This window comes from Macrobrachium nipponense, chromosome 36 (genome assembly GCF_015104395.2).
Source record: "Macrobrachium nipponense isolate FS-2020 chromosome 36, ASM1510439v2, whole genome shotgun sequence".
Classification (NCBI taxonomy): domain Eukaryota; kingdom Metazoa; phylum Arthropoda; class Malacostraca; order Decapoda; family Palaemonidae; genus Macrobrachium; species Macrobrachium nipponense.
In genome coordinates this window covers 42,810,438-42,822,919 of record NC_087220.1, presented here as the reverse complement: position 1 = coordinate 42,822,919, position 12,482 = coordinate 42,810,438, and the positions used below count along the sequence as shown (strand labels likewise).

The 12,482-nt window shown below is 36.9% G+C and overlaps 1 protein-coding gene across 2 annotated transcripts in view; it reads right to left on the bottom strand.

Moving 5' to 3' along the window:
* The window catches only part of LOC135203580 (transcription elongation factor B polypeptide 3-like), a 182,249-nt gene that overhangs the window by 99,855 nt on the left and 69,912 nt on the right, over window positions 1-12,482 (bottom strand). The gene's annotated exons all lie outside the window — the stretch shown is intronic.

Below are 12,482 nucleotides of genomic sequence, written 5' to 3'. Positions count from 1 at the left end.
CAATTGCCGTGACATCAATAACCAGCAAAGAGCGAGTCTCCTGAGCGACTCGCTCCTTTCTTCCACCCCGTGTCCATGTCATGACGGTCAGCAGACTCAGCGTCAAAGACTCTGGAAACACACGAATCCAAAAATTATGTGCACTCGGGGACTCGCGAATGAGCGCCCGACACAGAACTAGTCTTAGGGGCAGAACCTCTATGACTAGCAGAAATGCGATCCAAAGTTTGCGCTTCTACAGCTCCCAGCATGCTAGACCCTGGGGACAGTGTGACGGTGCCCGTTCCCGAAGGAACAGGAGAGACAGCAGAAGACCCAACTGCCTCCTCAGTGAGGAGACAGACCCTTAGAAGTCCCATGACAAGACTTCTGGGGGGGGGGGGGGGGGTGGGGGGGGGGGGGGAGGAGGAGACAACCTTCTCTTTCTATGGCAAAGAGCCTTAGGAGTCGAAGGGGTGGAGACATGAAAATATGATGATCTCGAAGAGGAGGATGATGACACTTAACGAGCTCTCTTCCTCTTCGATTCCTCCAATTTCTGCCAGTCTTCTACCATCAGGAATAGATAAATATCCCAGGGCAGCTTCATCCAGTGACGTAACTCCAGGGTAGTAGTGGTAAATGAATATGATTACCAGCAGGGGATCAGTACTCACACTCAAGGATCAGTATTACAATATGCTACGAGTCACAGGTACAATTCCAAGGTTAGGATAACCAATACGAAGAGCTATCCAACCAATACTGCTGTAAACACAATCCCCACTGTTAGTCTGTAAAATAAAGAAAAAATTATTTAAAGTAATAAGGATACTCCTCTTGCATCTAAGGGCACTGCCCTCCGAAGTGAGAGGAGATCCCCCAAACACCAACACCACACACCCCCTCTTCTACCTTTGTCCGATAGTAAGTGACAGGATGATGGAGAAGAGAAATTACCTTTTAAGTTCCCCTCGGTAATTCCTAAGTGTAACGTTATTTTCAGATGAATACGTCTCGTTACATAATCAATATCACTCACGTTAAATAAGTGTCTCGTTCTCACGTTAAATAAATATCTCGTCCTCACATTAAAGGGCAAAAGAATGTAAATAATAAGATGTTGGCATACCTTTGCAACCGACTCTTAACTCAATGTAGAAAGGCGGCTATAAAGGCTATCACAAAAAGTGGGTTTGTATATTAATTGAATTGATTGAATTTAATATTACAGTGTTCCCCCCGTATTCGCGAGGATGTGTACCAGGGACACCCGCAAATAGTTAGAACTCCCCTCTAAAAATGCCCATATCTGCCTATCTTGAAAGTTCAAATACCAAATGTATACTTAAAGTGTCATCCTACATCAAAGATACCATTGAATTGGTATTATTAATATTATTCCAAAGTCATCTTAAACATTTTACCATTAGAAATATATAAACAGCCAATAACAGAAAAGAGAGAGAGAGAGAGAGAGAGAGAGAGAGAGAGAGAGAGAGAGAGAGAGAGAGAGAGAATAACTCCTTATGATATCAATATATTGAAAGGAACTTCTATAGGCAACACTTATTTCCCCTCCCATAAATACATATACTATCTATTCCAGAGAAGGGAGAAAGAGAGGACTGAACAATTATGTCTGTCTGTATATCAATTCTTTTGCTGAGAGAGAGAGAGAGAGAGACCTTACCTTACAGACCTTACATCTTGTTCGGGTTGCCCCAGGTCCCTCAGTGTGAGGCACCTCTAATGTCTACCAGAGAGTTGCTAGTACATCTTCCGGTATATTTTGCATCTTCCAATCTTGGATGGTCTGGGATGCAGTTTAGATATTTGTCGAGCTTATTCTTAAACACATCTACGCTCACTCCTGATATATTCCTCAGATGAGCTGGCAACGCATTGAATAGACGCTGCATTATCGATGCTGGTGCGTAGTGGATTAATGTCCTGTGTGCTTTCCTTATTTTTCCTGGTATAGTTTTGGGCACTATTAATCTACCTCTGCTTGCTCTTTCTGATATTTTTAGTTCCATGATATTTTCTGCTATTCCTTCTATCTGTTTCCATGCCTGAATTATCATGTAGCGTTCTCTTCTCCTTTCTAGACTATATAATTTTAAGAATTGTAGTCTTTCCCAGTAGTCTAGGTCCTTAACTTCTTCTATTCTAGCTGTAAAGGACCTTTGTACACTCTCTATTTGTGCAATATCCTTTTGATAGTGTGGGTACCATATCATATTGCAATATTCAAGTGGACTACGAACATATGTTTTATAAAGCATAATCATGTGTTCAGCTTTTCTTGTTTGAAGTGCCGTAACAACATTCCCATTTTTGCTTTACATTTTGCCAACAGAGTTGCTATTTGATCATTGCATAACATGTTCCTATTCATCATCACACCAAGGTCTTTAACTGCTTCCTTATTTGTGATGGTCTCATTATTAGGTCCCTTATATGCATATAGCTTTCTTTCTCTGTCTCCATAATTTATTGATTCAAATTTATCAGAGTTAAATACCATCCTATTTACCTCTGCCCAATCATATACTTTGTTAAGGTCTCTTTGTAGAGCGTTTCCTATCTTCATCACAAGTAATTTCTCTACTTATTCTTGTGTCATCTGCGAAACTACTCACTACCGAATCCTTCACATTATTGTCTATGTCTTCAATCATAATAACAAACAGTATTGCAGCTAACACCGTACCTTGCGGCACACCGGATATTACCTTGACTTCATCCGATTTCTCGTCGTTTGCAATAACTATCTGTTTTCTGTTGTGTAAAAATTCTTTTAACCATCTTCCTACTTTATCCACGATATTGTGTTTTCTAATTTTCTTCGCTAATATATTATGGTCTACTTTATCAAAAGCTTTTGCAAAGTCTAAATAAACCACATCTGTTCATTTCCGCTTTTCATTTTTTGAATATGTCTCACGGTGGACTAACAGTTGGGTTTGTGTACTTTTTTCCGGGTACGAACCATGTTGTCCTTTATTAAACAAATTATTTTTTATTAAATGTTTCATAATATTTTTCTTCATTACCCTTTCATACACTTTCATAATATGTGATGTTAGACTCACAGGCCTATAATTACTTGCCTCTAGTCTTGATCCACTTTTGAAAGTAGGGGTAATATGCTAATTTGTGCTTATCATAAATCTTGCCTGTATCTACACTTTGTCTTAATAATATTGCAAGTGGCTTTGCGATAGAATGAACTACTTTCTTTAACAAAATAGCAGGAATTCCATCAGGCCCTGCAGCAGCTCCATTTTTAATTTCATTAATAGCCTGCACAATATCAGCTTCATTAATATCTATGTCAGCTAAATATTCACTATTTTCATCCCTTACTTCTATATCATATCTTCATTATCTATTCTAGGGTGAATTCTCTCTTATATCGTTCTGCCAGTATGTTTGCAAATTTCCTTTTTTTCATTCGTTAATCTCCCTTCGTTAATCTCCCTTAATTCTCAGAGGGCCTATTTCTATTCTTCTTTTATTCATCTTCTTCGCATATGAGTATAATAGCTTGGGTTTTGCTTGATATTTATATGGGGTTTTTTCTTCCAGTCCCCGTTTTTTCATTTTCTTTTGATTGTATAATCTTTTGTTCTGCATTTTCTATCTTACTTTTTAGTTCTATACTTTCCATGCATTTTTTTTCTTTTGCAAGACCTTTTTTCCACTTTCTGATTTTCTGGAACAAGATCCTTCTGTCTCTTGGTATGCATGAATGATGTTTCACTTTTCTTCTTCGGTATATATTTTTCCACTATTTTTCTCCAATATTTTATATAATATCTCCGTATTTACCCTTATGTCATCACTTACGAAAATGTTATCCCAATCTTGTTTAATTCTTCATTAATTTCTGAACCAATTTTATATTTTTACTGTAGAAGTTGTATTTTCCATATCCTTCCCACTTTTTCATTTCTTGCTAATCTCTATTTTCACTTGCTTTGGAATGAACTGTTTTAATTCTATGACATTATGGTCTGAAATATTCGCATTATAAACTATTATTTCTTTAACATAATTCATCTCGTTCACAAATACTAGGTCTAAAGTATTTTCCTTTCTTGTTGGCAGGTGATTTATTTGTTGAATGTTGTATTCTAGTAGCATATCTAATAGCTTTTCAAATTGCCTCTTATCTTCTGCACTACTATTACTCTCTTTTTTATATGTATAAGTAGAACCACAATCTCCTATTCGTTCTTTCCATTCTACGAAAGGAAAGTTGAAGTCACCAGATAGGAGAATAGTCCAGTCCTTGTGATTTCTACATATATCATCCAATTTTTCAATTATTAAGTCAAACTCTTTAGTATTAGGAGGTCTATATATTACTATGTTCATCAATTTTTTCAGATTCAAATTCTACCGCTATTAGTTCACATTCTGAGTTACTATATTTCTCATATATTTTTCCTTGTTTTTTTGTCTTTCCCATATAATTGCGGTTCCCCCTTGATTCCTATTTTTTTCTATCTGATCTATAAGTTTGGAACCCTTTTATTTGATCATCATTTCCCAGTCTCTTGGGAATACCAGGTTTCACTTACTTATTATTCATATCTATTTTCTTTTCATTTTGGGGTTAGTTCTTCTAAGTACTCTATTTTTCTTTTTGAGTTACTCGTAACTAAACCCTGCGCATTCATCACTATGATGTTTGCGTGTTTTCTCCTTCATTTAATACTGGTCGTAATAAGGATTTTCCCATGTCTCTTTCCTGTTCTGGTATGTTGTTCTTTTTTTTCATTTCCAGAAATTCTGACATTAAAAAATCCAACTTTTCCATAATATTGATCTTCTTCATCATAATTATTCATTTTGTGTCTGAATCTGCAATTTTCTCCGTTTCTGCAATATCCTCTTGCATAATAAATACAGTTATTATCTCTTGAGTAGAATTTCGGAGCTGATGCTTTGAAATTTTTTGCTGACACCTCTGCATATCTCATTGGTGGTTTGCTTTTCTCTTTTACCTGATATTCTTGATTTCTCTCTTTATTTGTTTTTTCTTTCTTATTTTGGATTTTATTTACTTGGTTGAGAGAGAGAGAGAGATAGAGAGAGAGAGAAGAGAGGGCCGAGAGAGATGAGAGAGAGAGGAGGAGAGAGAGAGAAACAGAAACACCAAATGTAAACGTTATGTAATCATCCTACATCAAATTTATCTTAAATTATTATCATATTAATGTATTAATCTTAGATGAACTGTTATCAATATAATTTTTCAAAAGTAATCATTAACATTAGTAGTTAAATGGTATATGTACGTACATACATACATACTTCTAACACTTGCAGCCAAGAGAGAGAGAGAGAGGAGAGAGAGAGAGAGAGAGAGAGAGAGAGAGAGAGAGAGAGAGTTGCCCTTACAGATATAGTATTATTACTGGAAAATACTAATAATAAACTTATTACAAGCATGTACCATAAAAAGGATTTCCTCAGTGAGAGAGAGAGAGAGAGAGAGAGAGAGAGAGATAGAGAGAGAGAGAGAGAGAGGAAGAGAAGAGAGAGAGCAGAGAGAGAGAGAGAGAGAGAGAGAGAGAGAGAGAGAGAGATATTGCATAAAAACCATTAAATTCGTTGACCATTGTATGGCACTGTTACTTGACAAATTTGACAGCTTCCCAGCTCCAAGTGTCACTGGAGTTATGAGAAGGTAGGGAAATTGATACAGAAAAAGACGAAAGAAAGAATTTTCATTTGAAGTTGGTTATATTATTATTATTATTATTTGAAAATATTAATAAACACATGCATCTACCATAAAAATTTGCTCATCACAGTAAGAGAGAGGAGTTATCCTTACATAAGTGAAATGGAAAGGTGATTTTTATCTCTTTAAAATACTACCACATACGAATTTTGTAATTACAGTTTTATTATTATTATTAATATTATTAACAACAGAAAATATCAATAAACCTTTTACATACTAGTAACATAAAAATTCTTTCATCTCAGTAATTACTTATATCGCTTCCAGCGAAACAAAACAGAGGGAGGGAGTTACCACTATGACATACATATCCTGTGTGGCAAAAGAGAGAGAGAGAGAGAGAGAGAGAGAGAGAGAGAGAGAGAGAGAGAGAGAGAGAGAGAGAGAGAGAGAATTATTATTTTTACTATGTGATATCATTTAATCTTATTAAACTTACTAATACAGTATTAATCAGTATTAATATTTGAAAATTAGTAAATAATTTTTGTACCATAAAAATGCATTTAGTCATGAAAATAACATCAAAATACACTAATTGGTCATGATTTTCGCCAGAAAATCCCGCGAATAGGCGAATCCCCCGGAAATAATGGGTAGATATGGTCCAGAGAAATCCGCGAATCAGTGAGTCTGCGAATCCAGAGAATGCGAATACGGGGGGAACACTAATATCAAACACCATATATGCATATTTATTTAATAAACAAAAATAAACCAGAAAGATACCACCGGGAAAATGATCAACGACCAGTCAGCAAGAGCTCACAAACACACATCTTCATTGGAAGATGGCTGAAAGCAAAGTGGAGTGTTTACATCCAGGCAGGCTGGCCTACTCGCCTCCCACACGGCAGTTACTGCCTAACCACCTTGTTCTAGAATTTAACAGCCGTAATTTAAGCTACACCAAAAGTAATTCCTTATGTAAAGGACCGAAGGTTTGTATATCATGTAGGAACAAATCCAGGTTACAAAGGCAAAATTGAAGATTTTTTTTGCTTCTGTGTACGAAAATAATTCAGGTTGCGAAAGGGTGTACTGTAAAGTCCAAGATTTGCCCGTGCACCACCAACTCAGTAGACTCGCCACCATCCTCCTGCTCTCCCATTGGTTACTGATGCTAGTTACCGCCGTAAGATCCTGCTTTCCTATTGGTCAACATCTATCCCATCGTGCATCTACGTAAGGGAGTTCCTCGACCATTTCGTTTCAGCAGCGTTATCGTACATACGTGGAATTCGTTCATTCACGTAGATTTAGTTAGTTAACGTAAATTCGTGTTAGTGATTTCGCTTTCGTTGTACCGTAAGTTACTTTACCGTGTTGTGTGTAAACTTAATTACTTACGTTATTAGCCATGGGTCCCAAGAATGTTGCTGAAGTTCACGGAAAGAAGAGGATGCTTTCTATGGAGACGAAGACGGAGGTAATTAAGAAGTATGAGGCTGGCATGCAGTTGAGTGTGATCGCTAAGGAATACGGCCGAAATCCATCAACGATAGGCACCATCCTTAAGCAGAAGGAAGCCATCAAAGCAGCTACACCAAGGGCATGACTATTTTTTCCAACAGGAGGAGCAACGTGCATGATGAGATGGAGAGGCTGCTTCTTGTATGGATTAAGGACAAGGAAATCGCTGGCGATACGATAACCAAGACGGCAATCTGCCAGAGAGCCAGTGCCGTTTTCGGTGATCTGAGTGCTCAGGCCAAAGACGACGCAGGAGAAGGGACATCGACGCCAACCCCAGACTTCAAGGCTTCTCGGGGTTGGTTTGATAAATTTCGTAAACGGACCGGCATCCATTTGGTGGTGCGGCATGGGGAGGCTGCCAGCTCAGACACGAAAGCAGCCGAAGCCTTTGTTAAGACGTTTGACGAGATGACAATCAAGGAAGGCTACAGTTCTCGGCGAGTCTTCAACTGTGACGACACTGGCCTTTTTTGGCAAAAAAATGCCTCATCGGACATACATCACGGAGGAAGAGAAGAAGGTATCCGAGCATAAGCCTATGAAAGACAGGCTTACACTTGTATACTTTGTTCTAATACCAGTGGGGATTGTAAGGTGAAGCCCCTACTTGTGTATCATTCTGAGACTCCTCAAGCCTTCAAGGCCCACAAAGTGCTAAAGGAGAACCTTCCGGTGATGTGGAGGGCTAATGCGAAAGCCTGGGTAACGAGACTTTTGCTCACTGAGTGGGTAAATCTGTGTTTTGGCCTGACAGTGAAGAAATTGTTGGAAGAGAAGCGCCTCCCTCTGAAATGTCTGCAGTTGTTGGACAATGCCGCTGCTCACCCTCCTGGCCTCGAGGAAGATATCCTAGCGGAGTATTCTTTGTTCAAGGTTCTCTGTCTTCTGCCTAACACCACCACTCTCCTCCAGCCCATGGACAAGCAAGTGATATTGAACTTCAAGAAGCTGTATACAAAACGTCTTTTCAAGAGATGCTTCAACATCACCAATACCACAAACCTCACCCTGCGTGAATTTTGGAAGGAGCATTTCGATATCGGAGATATGCATCCAACGCATCAATCAAGCTTGGAGGAAACTCTGGCCTCATGCCGTATCCGCCTGAGACTTCGAGGGATTCAACATGGGCAAAGCTGATGCAGATTCAGAAACAGTTGACGATCCTGAAACTGCTTCGCAACCAGATCTTGACGAGATTGTTGCACTCGGCAAGTCCATGGGGCTGGCCGTCAATGAGGACATCAATGACCTTCTCCAGGAGCACCAAGAGGAGCTTACGACGGATGACCTGAAGGAGCTGGAGGCCATGCAACATAACTTCGTTCAAGAAGAGTTCTCTAGCAGCCGTGAGGAGGAGGAGGAGGAGGACCCTATGACAATGGCAGAAATTATGCTTTTCATAAAGTGCAAACATTTGTAGAAAAGACACACCCTGAAGAGGCTTATACAGGTCGTTATGCTTGCGCAGTTCAATGACGTTTGCCTGAGTGGTTTCAGGAACATTTTGAAAAGCAGGCAGAAGCAATCTTCCTTGGATAGTTATTTTTTCAAGAGGCCTTTAGTAGTAAGCAAACAGGAACATTACAGTGATACGAAAAAAACAGAAAATTGGAAGTAGTGAAGAAAATGAAATTTTTTAAAAAGCGTAAAGTAAAAAAAGTAAAAAAAAAAAAACAGAAAAAGGCAAAAAAAAAAAAATTTTTTTAAGTTTTTCATAAAGTTAAGTGTTAATGTTTTCTGCCATTTGTTTATGTGTTTCGTAAAGTTTAGTGTTAATGTTTTCTGCCATTTTTTAATGTGTTTCGTAAAGTTAAGTGTTCATGTTTTCTGCCATTTGTCCTCCTCTGTCGCCACCTTCGGACATCGCCTCACTCGAAAGGTAAGGTTCCACATTTTACTACATATGTGCGTACATGTACATACAGTATTTCTTGTACCCTGTACACTAATACACTTTATTTACAGGTACACTAACGGTTAGGTTAGGTATTGAATGGTCCAAATTGTTGTATTTCATTGTTTATTGGTCAATTTAGCTTTATAAAAAATTTACTGTAGTGTTTTTGTAGGGCTTGGAACAAATTAGGCAATTTACAAATAAAACATAATTCGAGATACAAAAAAATCAGGTAACAATGGCTGCTTCAGAACGGATTAATTTCGTAACCTGAGGCACTAGTGTAATTATAATGTCATACATTCATGGATACAATATCACCAGTGCTTGTTTACAAATAGTGCCATAAAGAAAAAATGTGCTACTTTAAGCCACTGTATACATATACAGGCAGTCCGCGGCTCAGGCTGCGGCTTACAACATTCCAAGTTTGCGACGCTTTTCAATTATATTCATCAGAAATTATTTCCAGGCTTACAATACATGTTCTAGGGTTAGAACGCCGATCTGACAGAAGAAATATGACTCCAAATAGGCAAAATACTGTACATACTTTAGTAATATTCAAATGCATGTAATGTTCAACCCCATTTTTACCGCACATATGACTTTGGCATATGTCCCTTATAATGTTGCGTTTTGATTCTGGCAATAAGCCTAGCCTATGTTAGCAGTTGCTACTGTAGCCTAGTCTAAGATTCTGATATCTAAACCTAAGAATCTCAAAGCTTAGAATATGCCAATAAAATGTATAAATAATCAGTATGTACTCATTTAACATAATCATTACTTAACCATTAACCCTCTTACGCCGGAGCCCTAAAAATCAAAACGTCTCCCGTATGCCGGGCCTGGTTTGGAGTGAGCGCGGAAGTGGAAAAAATAATTTTTTCAAAAAATTACAGCGCGCGTACTTTTGAAGATTAAGAGTTCATTTTTGGCTCCTTTTTTTATCATTGCCTGAAGTTTAGAATGCAACCATCAGAAATGAAAAATAATATTATTATCATATGTAAATAATGCGATATATGGTAGCGAAAAAAAAAAAAATTCATACATAATTGTATTCAAATCACGCTGTGCAGAAAACTGTCAAAGCTAACCAGTTACTTATTTTTGCGTTGTATTGTACACTAAATTGCGATCATTTTGATATATAATACATTGTAAAACAATAAAAGCAACACCGGAAAAATATTATCACAAAATGATGTACGAATTCGTAACGCGCGGACGCAAAAAAATATTTTTTTCAAAAATTCACCGTAATTCTAAATAATGTTCTAGAGACTTCCAATTTGTTTCAAAATTAAGACAAATGATTGAATATTACGATACTGTAAGAGTTTTAGATTAGAATTGCAGATTTCGACCATTTCGGACGAGTTAAATTTGACCGAATGTCGAAATTTTAATATATATATTTTTTCATATGCACATATTTCAAAGATGGAAAAAGCTACAACCTTCAATTATTTTTTATTGTATTCTTCATGAATTTGCGCACATTTTGATATATGAAACTCTATAAAAAGGCTAATATGAAAAGGAGCAAATATTAGGATAATGCCATGTACGTATTTCGGAGACTTGCGGCCGCGAATCGGCGCGCGGAGTGAAGGTAAATATATTTTTCAAAAATTCACCATAAATCACAATATTGTTTTAGAGACTTCAAATTTGTTTCAAAATGAAGAAAAATGACGGAATATTACTAGTCCGTAAGAGTTTTAGCTTACAATTACGTTTTTCAACTATTTCGGTAGAGTCAAATTTGACCAGAACGTGGTTTTTTTTTCTATTTATCGTGATTTATATGCAAATATTTCAAAAAAGAGAAAAGCTACAACCTTCAATCATTTTTAGTTGTATTCTACATGAAATTGCGCACATTTTCATATATAAAACTTTATGTAACAGCTAATTTTAAATGGTGCAAACATTTCGACAATCGCACAAAAAAATTCTGATTTTTTCGGAAGAGTTACGGCGAGAACGTAATTTTTTTTTTTCATAAATTCACCATAAATCGAAATATTGTGCTAGAGACTTCCAAGTCGTTGCAAAATGAAGGTAAATGATTGAATATTACTAGAATATAAGAGTTTTAGCTTACAATTGCGTTTTTCGACCATTCGGTAGAGTCAAAGCTGACCGAAAGTTGAAATTTTTGCACTTAACGTTATTTATATAAAAATATTTCAAAACTGATAAAAGCTACAACCATGGTTTTTTTTTGTTGTATTGTGCATGAAATTGCGCACATTTCCATATATAAAACTTTATGTAACGGCAAATTTAAAAGGGTGCAAACATTAGGACAATCGCACGAAAAAATGTTATCGGAAGAGTTATCGAAACGAACGTAAGGAAAAAGTTTTTTCATAAATTCACCATAAATCGAAATATTGTGCTAGAGACGTCCAATTTGTTGCAAAATGAAGGCAAATGATTGAATATTACTATAATATAAGAATTTTAGCTTACAATTGCGTTTCTCGACCATTTCTGTAGAGTCAAAGTTGACCGAAGGTTGAAATTTTTGCACTTATCGTTATTTATATGAAAATATTTCAAAATTGATAAAAGCTACAATCATGAGTATTTTTTAGTTGTATTGTGCATGAAATTGCGCACATTTTCATATATAATACTTCATGTAAAGGATAATTTAAAATGGTGCAATAATTATGTCAAAGTGACGAAATAATTTCCGAGATGTGTCACTGATACTTTTTAGTGCGATAAGAAAGAAATTCGCGCTTGCGCGCCTGCGTAGCGATTGTAAACAAAACAACGCCTTGATCCGTGAACTCCCAGCATCCCCCAAGGCGCGTGATACAAAAGTTTTTGGCTGGTAGGCCTATAAGTATTTTTCCGCGAATTTTTAAAAAAACTTTTTTGAGCCGACGTATGATACGTCCAATCGGCATACGGGAGACATTTTGACTCGACGTTTAATACGTCCAATCGGCGTAAGAGGGTTAACTAAAATAAACAAACAAAAACATAAAGCTTCCAACCTCTTGTTTACGTACATGGTTTCGTCAACATACGAGTAGCAAACGATCGCCAAGCAACCACTTTTACCTAACACACAGTATAGTAATAATAAATTTTCATTACCTCTCTTCAACATTACTTTGTTCACTTAATTGGTTTTAAGTACACCCCTCTATAGGGAAGATCTCTCTATAGTGGGCTCTTGTAAGTTTTCAGTGAAAGTTGCTTCCTATAATAATAATCAATAATAATTTTATTCTTGCTTTTACTAGGATCTCAATAGACCATCCTCTGAAAGCCCATCATAACTAATTCTCTTCTGCTACATTATACCCTTCCACTCAAACAATTCTCGAAAGG